Source organism: Neopelma chrysocephalum, unplaced genomic scaffold (genome assembly GCF_003984885.1).
Source record: "Neopelma chrysocephalum unplaced genomic scaffold, ASM398488v2 Primary Assembly neopelma1_138, whole genome shotgun sequence".
NCBI classification, from domain to species: domain Eukaryota; kingdom Metazoa; phylum Chordata; class Aves; order Passeriformes; family Pipridae; genus Neopelma; species Neopelma chrysocephalum.
In genome coordinates, this window is record NW_020897800.1 from 6,605,746 (window position 1) to 6,616,769 (window position 11,024).

The following is an 11,024-nucleotide window of genomic DNA, read 5'->3' on the forward strand; positions in this document are numbered from 1 at the left end:
CATTAAGACCACAAGCTGAACGACTGACCAATAATTTGCTTCTGGCAATGGACTAATATTTCTGTACCTTGTGCATGGAGTGAATACCACAGTAACGCTTTCAGTTCTGTTTCCCTAAATAAAAGGGTTTGCATTTTCCCAGACTGACTCCTTTCCACCTTTACTACCTCAATCACTATATGCCCTCAAAGGACCAAAATTTCGATTGTTCCAGCTGGTTCCAATGTGTTCCAGCCTTACAAACCCATCAGCTCTACACGTGTACCCTGGTAAGGCACAAGCAACCTCCAACAAGTCTCATGAAAACAAACCAGTCCAAGCACAAGAACTATTTACTTGCTCTTTTATCATAAAGAATACGTAATGTTTTACTTCCCAGTCAAAATAAGCTGCTCACTCAAGGCTAACCTGATTTTGCAAAACTAGAATGAGAAAACATCTGTGCAGCGGGAAAGAAATCACACGTGCAGGGTATTTGTCCCTATTCTGCAAAAGCTCCAACCTCAAACACTTGAAATGGATTTTAAGAGTCCTGGAACTGACTCAATCGGTTCATGTCAAAGAGGAGTGTCTGATCACCTTTGGATAATACACTTAGAGCTCTTCTTGAGATGAAATGGCATGTTTTAAGCTTCTACCTTCTTGCCTTTCCACCTATTCCTCTCAATTGCATTCTTCTAGAGCCAGGACCAACCAACACAACAAACTGGACATCCCAGCCTCTGTCCAAAGTGCTGTTTGCTGCACCAGCTCGTGTGGAAAGTGCAGGGATGGAACAAAAATTGACTCGTTCCCATCACCTCCTTACAATCCACCAGCCATCGGTCTGGTTTGGAGCAGCTCTTAGAGACGGAGAGAGGTTCCCAGGGGAGAACGGAGCGGGACACACCGTTCATGGAAGGAAACGGTGCCGTAGGTGAGCACACACGGGCGAGTTCCAAAGGTTAATCGACCTTTTTCCCAAGTTCCCGCTGCTCAGGGTCCAGACGCGTTACGGATCCTTCCCTGCAAGCCCTGACTCCCCACGCCCCGCTCGGCTCCCGGCGCTCCGGGGGGAGCTCCCCGGGGCTTCGGGTGGAAGGTGCCCGGGCACGGCAGCACCTGTTGGGCGAGCCCCGCGTGTGCCCGGGCAGGGACGGCCCCGGACACGGCCCCGCAGAGAGCACAGCGGAGCCGGCACAAAGCCCAGACCCGCGGGGGACGGCACGGGCGGGCTGAAATCCCCATTATCCTCCCAGTCTTCCTTCCCACCGATTATTCCCGGCCCACAGGCGCATTCATCCCGCTCGGAGCGCCCCGGCCGAGCGGGAAGGGCGGCGGGAGCGGGGCGTGGGGAGCCACGGACCGAACAAAAACCCACCGCGACGGCGCCGCGAGCGCTGGGATCGGGGGTTATTTCCCATTTTTCCCCTCTCCCCCCGCCCCGCCATGGCCGCGCTCCCCGTGCCGCGATGCCGCTCCCGCCCCGCGCTCACCTCGCTCCGCCGCGGGGGCCCGGCCCGGGCGCCCCGACCGCCGCTCAGCAGCCCCGGGCCGCCGGCACCGCCATGGCCGCGCCTGCGGCCGCAGGGCACGAGGGGCCGGGAAGGCCGGGAGGGGATGGCGCCGGCACACGGCACACGACACACGATAGCCGGCACCGCCACACGGCGCTCGGTACCGGCACACGCCCCCCGCACACGGCTCAGGGAAGGGCGGCGGGGCCCATGCGCGGTGCTGCTCCCGCCGGCTCCGCCCCAGCCGGGAAGGGAAGGGCGGGAGGAGCCGCGCACGGAGGGAGGGAGGGATGGAGGGGACGGGGCGGTGAGGGGAGGGGAGGGGACGTGGGGGAGGGAGGGGAGGGGACCGGCTTGGGCCGGACAGGGGTCTGATCCCTCCCTGAGGGCTGGGTGGAGTCAGGTGGGGGTCGGGCTCTGCTCCCAGGTAACCGCGACAGATGAGGTTACAGCCTTAAGCTGCACCTGGGGAGGTTCGGGTTGGACATCGGGAGGGATTTCTTCACAGAAAGGGTGATTAAGCATTGGAAGGGGCTGCCCAGGGAGGTGGTGGAGTCCCCCCATCCCTGGAGGTGTCCGAGGAACGTGGCACTCAGTGCTCTGGGCTGGGGGACAAGGGGGGGATTGGGCACAGGGTGGACTCGATGGTCTCCGGGGTCTCTTCCAGCCTCAGTGGTTCTGGGATTCAGGGACCAAAGCCACCGCACCTGGGCTGCTGTGGTGGGGAAGCTGCAGGTCTGTCTCCCCTCAGTTTGGGGAATGTGTCCCCTTGTTTTGCAGGATGTTTCCCCTCAGTGTGGGGGATGTTTCCCTTCAGGGAAGCACTGCCTGGTGTGCCTGGGGTTTGGGGTCGGGCTGGGCAGGGAAGAGTTTGTGTCCATGTGAGAGCTGAGCAGGAGGGTGAAGTCAGTGGGGTTATTTCAGGTTGGAAGGGACCACAGTGGGTCATCTGGTGCCACCTCCCTGCTCCAGCAGGGCCATCACAGAGCACATGGCACAGGATTGTGTGCAGACGGGTCTGGGATATTCCCAGTGAGGGAGACTCCACACCCTCCCTGGCCAGCCTGTTCAGTGCTTGGTCACCACACAGTGAAGATCTTCCTCCTGTACATGTGGAATTTCCTGGGCATCAGTTCCTGCCCGTGGCCTCTTGTCCTAGTGGCTGGCACCAAGCAGAGCCTGGTCCATCCTCTGACACCCTCCCTTTAGATATTTATACACATGGATGAGGTGTGTTTTGGGTCAAGGGATGGAGGTGTGTGAGGTGCTGGGGCTGGTCCAGGGGCAGCAGGAGGGATGGAGCTTGGCAGGGATGTGCAGTGGCCTCTGTGTGTGCTCTGTTGAAGCTGGGGCTGCTCCTAGCACTGAATCACAGAATGGTTGGGGTTGGAAGGGACCTCTGGAGATCATCCAGTCTAACCCCCCTGCCAAGGCAGGGTCACCTGGAGCAGGTGACACAGGAATGCGTCCACGTGGGTTCTGAATGTCCTGTGAGTGTCGGAGGGAAAATACTCAAAAACTTGCCAAAGAAGTCCTGAGGTTGGTTTGGGTCTGTTTTACTGTGTCTAGGCAAGCTCCCTCTCTGAGGGGTGGGTCCCAGCCAGGAGGGATGGGCACAGAGTACCTGTCTGCACCAGGGCCCTCCCACCTCACTGAGCTGGTGCAGATCCACAAAGGTGTTTTGCTGCAGCCATGGGATGTGTTCACCCATGGACAGGCCACTTGCACACCCTGTTCACTGTACAAAGCCTTGGCCTCTGGTTGAGCTTCAGATATATTAAACATAGTCTTGAGTGTTGCTTTATCAGCAAAAGTTAATTCACACTTTTAAGTGGGGTTTAAGTGTTAACCACAAACTCCTTTCTCCAGATAAGTGCCTCTTTGAATGCAAGGACCTGCAGTGCCTTAGTGGAGGATCTTTTTGATAGAGCCATTATGCCATGTTGTGTTTCGATAGCTGACCCTAAACCACTTCATGATGTGCTTTATAAGCTTTATTAGCATGTCCAGAAACACACAACTGGAGTTTGCTGTCAGCAGGCAAAGTGCAAACCCCTCCCTGAGAATTGTGCCATTTGGTGGCCGCAGAGGTTACAAATCTGATTGCTGCTCTGTGTTTATCCCATCCTCAGTGGCACTGCAAGGCACTTATCCTGGGAGCACTCCCTGCCTTTGGCATGGGCCCAGGGGCACAGCGTGTGGAACGTGGGGAGGTGTTGGGGATCATGGGTGTTGCTGTGCACCTGGAATTCATGGCAGAGCTGTGGGATGTGCTTTTGTCTCAGACACGGGGTGACAGCCACATTTGCATTGCAAAAACAAATATAACATTGCCCACTAGATACACTTTCAAAAATGTTTTAAATGAGAGACATAGTTGAAACTGTTCCACGAGCTGGATTTGATGCTTTCTGGTTCTCATTCCATCTGTGAAACACTGTCATATGTAATCTACATTAAGGCTCTGCTGATACCAGCTCTCCATTTGGATAAATGATACCACTCTGTGCTAATGTATTGGGTGACTAAGAAAGGCAAGCCTGGGCATGCACGAGTTCTGAGTTGTGAGCTTTAATTTAAAAGATTTGAAGAATTTCTAGTTGTTGTGATGAAAATTTTTCAGAGCCTGCTGTGAGTAACTGATGGTGACTATAAATGTGCCGAGTCTGGAACAATAGCTCTGAGACATGTGAACTGCTCCGTGTCAGCATATGCTGTGCCAGATGCCAACAAACAAAACTGGAGGGAAGAACATTGCTGGGGCTGGGGCTCCAACAGGAGACAGCAAAGGAGACGTTCAGAGGAGACAGCAAATCATGATGATGTTGCACAGTAGCCCCTGAAACAGGGAATAGTGTAATTATGTGGGCTAATAAACAAAAGAGGATGCAGAAAATACACAAATTACAGTGATGACAAGGCAAAATGATGTGATGCATTGTGCTACCTACAGCTCTGATCCTGTCAAACCTGACTAGGGAATTAGGATGAGCCAGGACAGTCCCTGCAGGGCTCACTGCTGATAAACCTCGGGTGCCAGAGCAGTTTGTTGGCTCCATATTTAGGAGACAGATTTAGTGGTGTGTGAGGAGGTGATCCCTATCTATCTATCACTGATTTGGGTGACTTTGAAATTCCTAGATGAAAGATACCCAGAGCATCCCAAGCAGCTGAGCCTTTCCCTCTGCAATAGATGCCATCACCTCTCTTTTGTGGTTTTACTTCTTCCTTATTTTGACTGGCTGCCACTGTGTGATTTCTGCAAAGCTTGTTTGTTGCTCTTCCCGAGCAGAGTATTTTTCATTAGTCCTGTCTAACTAAAAACAAATGGTGGGCTGCATGTGGGAATGCAGCTTGGGAAAACTGGAGATCAAAGGGAGGTCCTGACTCAGTGCTGAGAATCCCGGCTGCATTTCCCTTTAACTGCCTCCCACCAAGCTGTGCCTGGTGATTTGGAGCTCACTGCCTTCACTTTTGTGTCTGAACATCTTTCCTTAAAAAAAAAAATAAATAAAGGGAGAATGGTTTTCCTTCTTCTTTCTGTTTCTTGTCAGTCCTTGCTAATTTTCTGGAAAACTTTAATGGCTCTTCATGAGGCCAGGAAGTGCTTCCACTGGAATGACCAGTGCAGAGCCCTGGCATCCAGCTCCCCCAAACAGGAAAGGACTGAGCTGAGTTGCTTCAGCCCTTGCCAGTTATAGGTTGCTGCTGTGTGTCCACAGGGCCTGTCTGCCCTTTCCATGGATCTGAAGGTCACTCAGCTCCATCACCTCATCAGCAAGTCAGCCAGGGCTTCCAGGAGCAAACCTTCCCCAGGGGATGAGAGCAAAGGATGTGGCCAGGTGTCAGTTCCCCCACGTCTGACTTTTTGGTTTCACCTTTAATAACTGCTGCATATTTATTTTTTACCAAGGATATCAATTTTTTTCTCAAGTGAGGACTTTTTGATCCACGTGATTATCTTTTTCCACTATATATTTTTTTTTTCCAGTGAGGAACAAGACTAGAGAATCTGAAGAAGGGGATTTTGCCTGGCTTGGAATTGTTGGACTTTTGAGGGGTGGCTTTTTTGCCTGGGAATGTCAATGGCAAGATGCCTCTGCTGAGAGAAGCTCTAGAGATCAGCTCTGTGCTGGCTGGTGCAGAGTTTAGTTCTGGTTTACATCAGGTTGTGCTTTGAGATGATGTTCATGTGAGATAACACTGTATCTTTCCTCCCTTTACTTCACGTTCTGTTTCTCTTAAATATTTTCCTTGGAGTGAAATGATAAATATTTAAGAAATCAGTTGCACTTGGAGACTTCTGAGCTTTCTGTGTTTGCTCTGAGAAGATGCTGATGCCAAGCAGTACTAGGCTCTGTTTACAAAACAAACCACGACCACAACAAAGACTCGTGAAAGAAAAAAAGGTGGGGAAAGGAAGAGTGAGAGACAATGTATTTCTGTTCCTGAAAGCTGCTTTGCATTTCCCTAGCACCTTTCCTCCCAGTGTTTCAGGGCACATCACAAGCATTAGTCATGGCTGGATTTGGGAGAGGAGTGAGGCAATTCCTGTCACCCTTCAGAGAATGAGTCTCCCGGATATATAACCCGGGAGAAAGGCAAGTCCTTCCCGCAGTGGGGTTGCTGGTCACTGCTGTATGTTCAGACAGCCTGTTTTATGGGGTGCTGAACTGGGGCTCCTGGATAAATCCTGCAGAGAATCTTTAAGAAGCTAAACCAGGAAGGGTTTTGCCATCAAGAAAAGAGCATCAGTACAACTAGTTTCATTAACTTCAGTTTTCAAGTAATCTTCATTTCAGCTGGAAAAGCAAGGAATTCAGTTAGGGCTGGGATATCAAGTGTGAAATCTTGCCTCTGTTGAAGGCAGTAGGAGCATTGCTATTGACAGTTGGAGCCAGGCTCTTTCCCAGAAGTAGATATTAATGATAAGAGCAAGAGATTTCATCCAAGTCACTTCAGTAGCAAATCTGGCATGTTTGAGAGGACTCTGCAGGAGGGGAGACAAAGGCTCTGTCATTACCAATATCCCTACTCATGTTTTCAGAGAATAAATATATCTTTTCCTGGCAATGGCTGTATTGACTCTGTCTGGCTCATTGCTCAACTGGTCACTCTGTGACAGGCTGTGCTCCCTTCCCCAGTGGGTTGTATTCAGACATCTCAGCTCATATTCATCAGCTATAGGAGAGGGATTTCTTCCTGCAGTATTTTATGGCTAGAATATTTTGTATTTTGAAGTATGAGTATCTCCCTGACTCATGTAGGACAAACCCACCATATCTATGTTATTAAAGCTGCTCCTCCTTGGGAAAGGAAAGGGCGTGGTGTGTGCAACATGAGAGATATCACTGTGTGACTACCTGGCTCCTTTCTGTACCTTCTACAGGGACAAGCCATGAGCATTTGTCACTGATGATGCTGCAGCTTGTTGCTGTTGGGTGATGTTTCCCAGAAGGAGTGATAAACAGGAAGATCTCTGAATGATGTGCTCATACCAGGTGTGAGATGGATGTGCATTGTGTATGGTCAGCAGCAGAGGTCAGTAACTCAGAGATTTAACTGAGAGTTAAAGAGCTCTGGTGGGGATGATCCCTGTTATCCCCAAGGTAAAACAGCCCCCAAATTCCAAAGAATAGCTGATACAGACCCTTTAATTGGGCACATTTCTGTACACATGCACAGCTCTGTGAATGCAAGTGACTTCTGGCCTCACAAAGATAAGCATTCAGAATAACTGAGATCAGATTTTTAATGAACCATTCATTTAGACTATTTAGCACAGAAATTACCATCCTCTGAAATGGCTTGGCTGAAATAGTCATTGCATACTCAAAATGCTTGCAAACAGCAGTCTGAATTTGCAATAGTCTGTAGCCTTCACCCCAAGAATTGGACACTTTTCCACCCTTTTAAAATTATTACTATTCTGTCTCCCCTGTGGAGGACATTGTGTTTGGTTATAGGAGGCAATGAGAAAGATTAGAATAAATTGATTTTTAAAGCCTTGAACCTCTTAATGTTTACAAAATAGTCTCTGGGCCTGTGCATATGTAAAGTTCAGCTGTGTATAAATACAAGCAGAGCAGAATATTACTTTCTCTTCCAGCCTGTCTCTTTGATGGGCAAATCCACCCAGATGAGAGCACAGGCTGCCGAGTGGAATTCTTCCACTTACTGGGCTTCTCTTGCGTGCAAATGTGATGCTCTGCTTGGGACAGAGGAAAACTGCTCTTTTGACTGCTGGCTCTCTAATCCTCCCTTTATAGTCTCAGAACTGTTCCTGGAGCTATCCTGCCATGAAGCATCTGTGAAATCAAGTGACTCGTTGGGTCAATCACATGGCTGTTTCTCCGAGAGCAAACGTCATTCCAGCTGCTCTGACCTTGGTCACAGGGAAGCAGGAATGTGTGGCAACTCTGTGCTTGTTCACACAGTTTCCCTCTTTAACCCACTTGTGCCAAATTTTCCTGAAGTTTGCAGACTTGCCATTGTTTTGGTATAATCTGACAGACCCCCCAGCTGTGGGATGGGCGTTGCACCACCCGTTTTCCAAGTGGTGTGGGTGGAGAACTGCCTCAGCTTGCTCTGGGAACGAGAGCAGAGACTGAGGAGTGAACAAAGCAGGGGCAAGGGGCCCTGCAAGGCTCAGCACTTGTGCACTCCTGTGACTTGCTAAACAAGATCTCTGTGGAATAACTTCATACTTGGATGCTTTTTCTATGGAGAATGGACCTTGGGTTTGGGAAGTTGCTGTGAATTAGGACATATAGCGTTATACCCACCCTGGGAGGAAAAAGCTGAGAAAGAACATGAACTTAAAACATCAGAGCACACCAGTGAGTAAAGATATAGGCTGAGGGAAACCCAGCAGTGTCCTGGGATCCGGCTGGGAAAGGATATCCACGGCACTTGGATATGGCCATCAGACTTGCAGGGTAGAGCAGCCCCTGCCTTGTTTTCACAGACACTGATTTGGTGCTGCTCCCCACCATGTTTCATGCAAATTTTGTTGTGTAATAATTTGTAAATGTATGACTGTGTGTGGCCAGAGCTGCCTGTTTCTATTCATGTCTCTCCATCGCCTGGAGTGAGGGAACGTGGCAGATTGGAGCAGGCCTGAGGTTTAGCTGCACAAGCTGGATGAGTATCCTGTGAGAAATGCACTGTGTCTTGCATTTTTAATCTTAGATTTTCTCTGTCTCTGTTAGAGAGTGGCTTAACCCCTGATACAGGAGCTGTGACATCCAGTTGTAATAATGGTAATTGGGGCATTTCCTTATACTGGGCTGCTGTAACCCTGAGGGCGTGGCATGAAGTCTAGAGGATCTTTAGTTCAGGAGAGTGATGAGGAGTTGAAGGATGGCTGAAAGATGGTCTGAAAACATCACGGGAGGGAATGTGGAGGTGAACTGATGAGATGGGCAAAGCTTAAACCAAAGTGACGCCTGTCAGGGCCAGGCCTGGGCTGAGAGCTGAACTCTGAGTCCCAGCTGCACCCAGGGAGTCACATTCCTGCCAGGAGGGCGAGGGAAGGGAGGCAAAGGGAGGGGCTGCACAGGGCAGGTGCCAGAAGTGCCCTCTGGTCCCTGCTCTGGAGCTGGGATGGACGTGTGGCATTTGGAGGGGCTCCAGGAGGGCCTGAGGAGCTGTCAGGGGGAACATGTCACACACGATGCAGATGTTTGGCAGGCTCTGGCTGATGGAAACCTGTGGGTGGTTTTTCCCCTCACATGCACTTTAGACACAGCCACATACAAGAAAACTGTATTTTGGGGAGGAACTAGTGAAATGCATCACAAAGGGAAAGGCTGTGCTGTCAAGAGGGTTTAAGAGCAAACAGGACAGAGCGAGACCCAATTATTTTGCTATGTCCCATATTAATCTTCCATTTATTCCTTTCCTGAACTGGAACACTTCCTCTGATCCTTGTGCAATCCTGATGAGTCTGAAGCTCAGCCCACACTGGTGATCGTGTGGTGTTTGTTTTGGGTTAATCAGCATGGGGAGAATCACCAAAATTTTTGGTGAAATCATCTACCTTAGAACTCAAGGGCTGAGGCATCTTTTTTGCTGTTCTGTTGTTCACAGAATCAAAGAATATCCTGAGCTGGGAAGGACCCACGAGGATCATCGAGTCCAACTTGTAAGTGAATGGTCCCTGCAGGGATCAAACCCACAACCTTGGCATTGTTGCTGTTCCAGGGAACTGATCCCACATCTGAGGAAAGAGGAGAGATTATTTTTCAAGCTTTTGTTAAATTATTTTTTTTATCGCTTTTGTGGGTTTTTTTCTGGTAAACAAACATTCTGTGAAATTCAGAGATGGATAAAACTCTCCAGCAGCTGGTTGGAAGAAAAGCCACGACCGAACCAAGTGCTTTTATTTGGCTGTGAACTCTCCGAAAGCTCAGGGTGGTTACTTACATCAAATGCACAAGCTGGGAATTCCTGTCTTTGTAGACTTACACCTAAGAGAAGAATTTTTATTTTCCTCCCCCACCTCAGAGCTGGGGGAAGCCCAAGTTGATCCTGATTTACAAGAACTATGTAATTACAATCAGCAGCAATAGCTGCCATAAGATCCTGGTGCTCAGTGCTGAACAGGAATTAGTGTTGCATATTTATCTGGAGGATGAAAATATCTACAAATATCTATAAATATATTCAGTTATTATTAGAAGAGCTATTTAAATCTTATAGTGGTTGAGTGTCCCAGATATCAACTGAGGAAGCAAGGGAAACCTCCTCTTGCAAATGAGTTAGTGGGGAGTGTTTCATCCTGAGTTTTGCTGCTCCAGGGCAGTTTTCCTGGGCAGGGCACTCATTTCAGCTCAACCATTCATCTCATCTTTCACAAAACTTAGTCCACAACTGTAAATATTTGTGGCAACTTGCCCGTGCTGTGTGACCTTTAACAAAGACAGAAAAGCTCTGGAAGGCTGCTGATGTTTTAGGGCACAGTCTTTAAGAAAACTCATTAATGTAGCACTCAACCAATGGTTATTTGCGGGTTTCTTTTAGGGAAACTTCTGTTAACACAAAATACTTTATGGTGCTTTGTTTATGGAAATAAATGATTCTGTAGGAATTTAATGATCTTACAAGTAAATGTAAGAGTCTTTTAAAGGGACTATCACCTACTCAGCCCTCACAAGTTACCTGTAGCTTTGGGCCTCACAAAGGTTAACACAGAACTGTAAATCTGAAGCCTTTGAAACAGCTCAAAGCTCAGTACTTACCTTCACAGAACTCACAGTACAAACTTACTGAACTACTTAGTAATAATCTAAAACTTCACCCTGATTTTGCTGTACTGAGGGTCAATTTGTAATATTCCTACAGTAAAAACCAGAAATCACAGTAATTTTTAAGGGCTTGTGGACCTCAACACATAATTCTTTTAGGCCTGTATAGACATTATTTCACTTAAAGTACCATATAAAAACCTTAATCTGTAGATTAAAGAAACGTTAAAGCTGCAAAGTTTAACCTGAATGCCTGGATAGAAGACAGCAGACAGAAAGC

At 48.7% G+C, this 11,024-nt stretch overlaps 1 protein-coding gene and 1 long non-coding RNA gene across 2 annotated transcripts in view; one reads left to right on the plus strand and one right to left on the minus strand.

The window, feature by feature from the left end:
• Window positions 1-1,530, minus strand: part of ARHGAP32 (Rho GTPase activating protein 32) — a 251,725-nt gene extending 250,195 nt beyond the window's left edge. The window contains exon 1 of the mRNA XM_027699266.1: window positions 1,476-1,530. The gene's annotated coding sequence lies outside the window, so the exon portion shown is untranslated. The remainder of the gene's footprint in view (window positions 1-1,475) is intronic.
• On the plus strand, window positions 799-9,634 carry LOC113975352. Its single transcript, XR_003536811.1, has 3 exons — window positions 799-916; window positions 5,488-7,037; window positions 9,588-9,634. It is a non-coding gene; the product is annotated as an uncharacterized LOC113975352 (long non-coding RNA).
• Window positions 9,635-11,024: the final 1,390 nt, after the last annotated feature.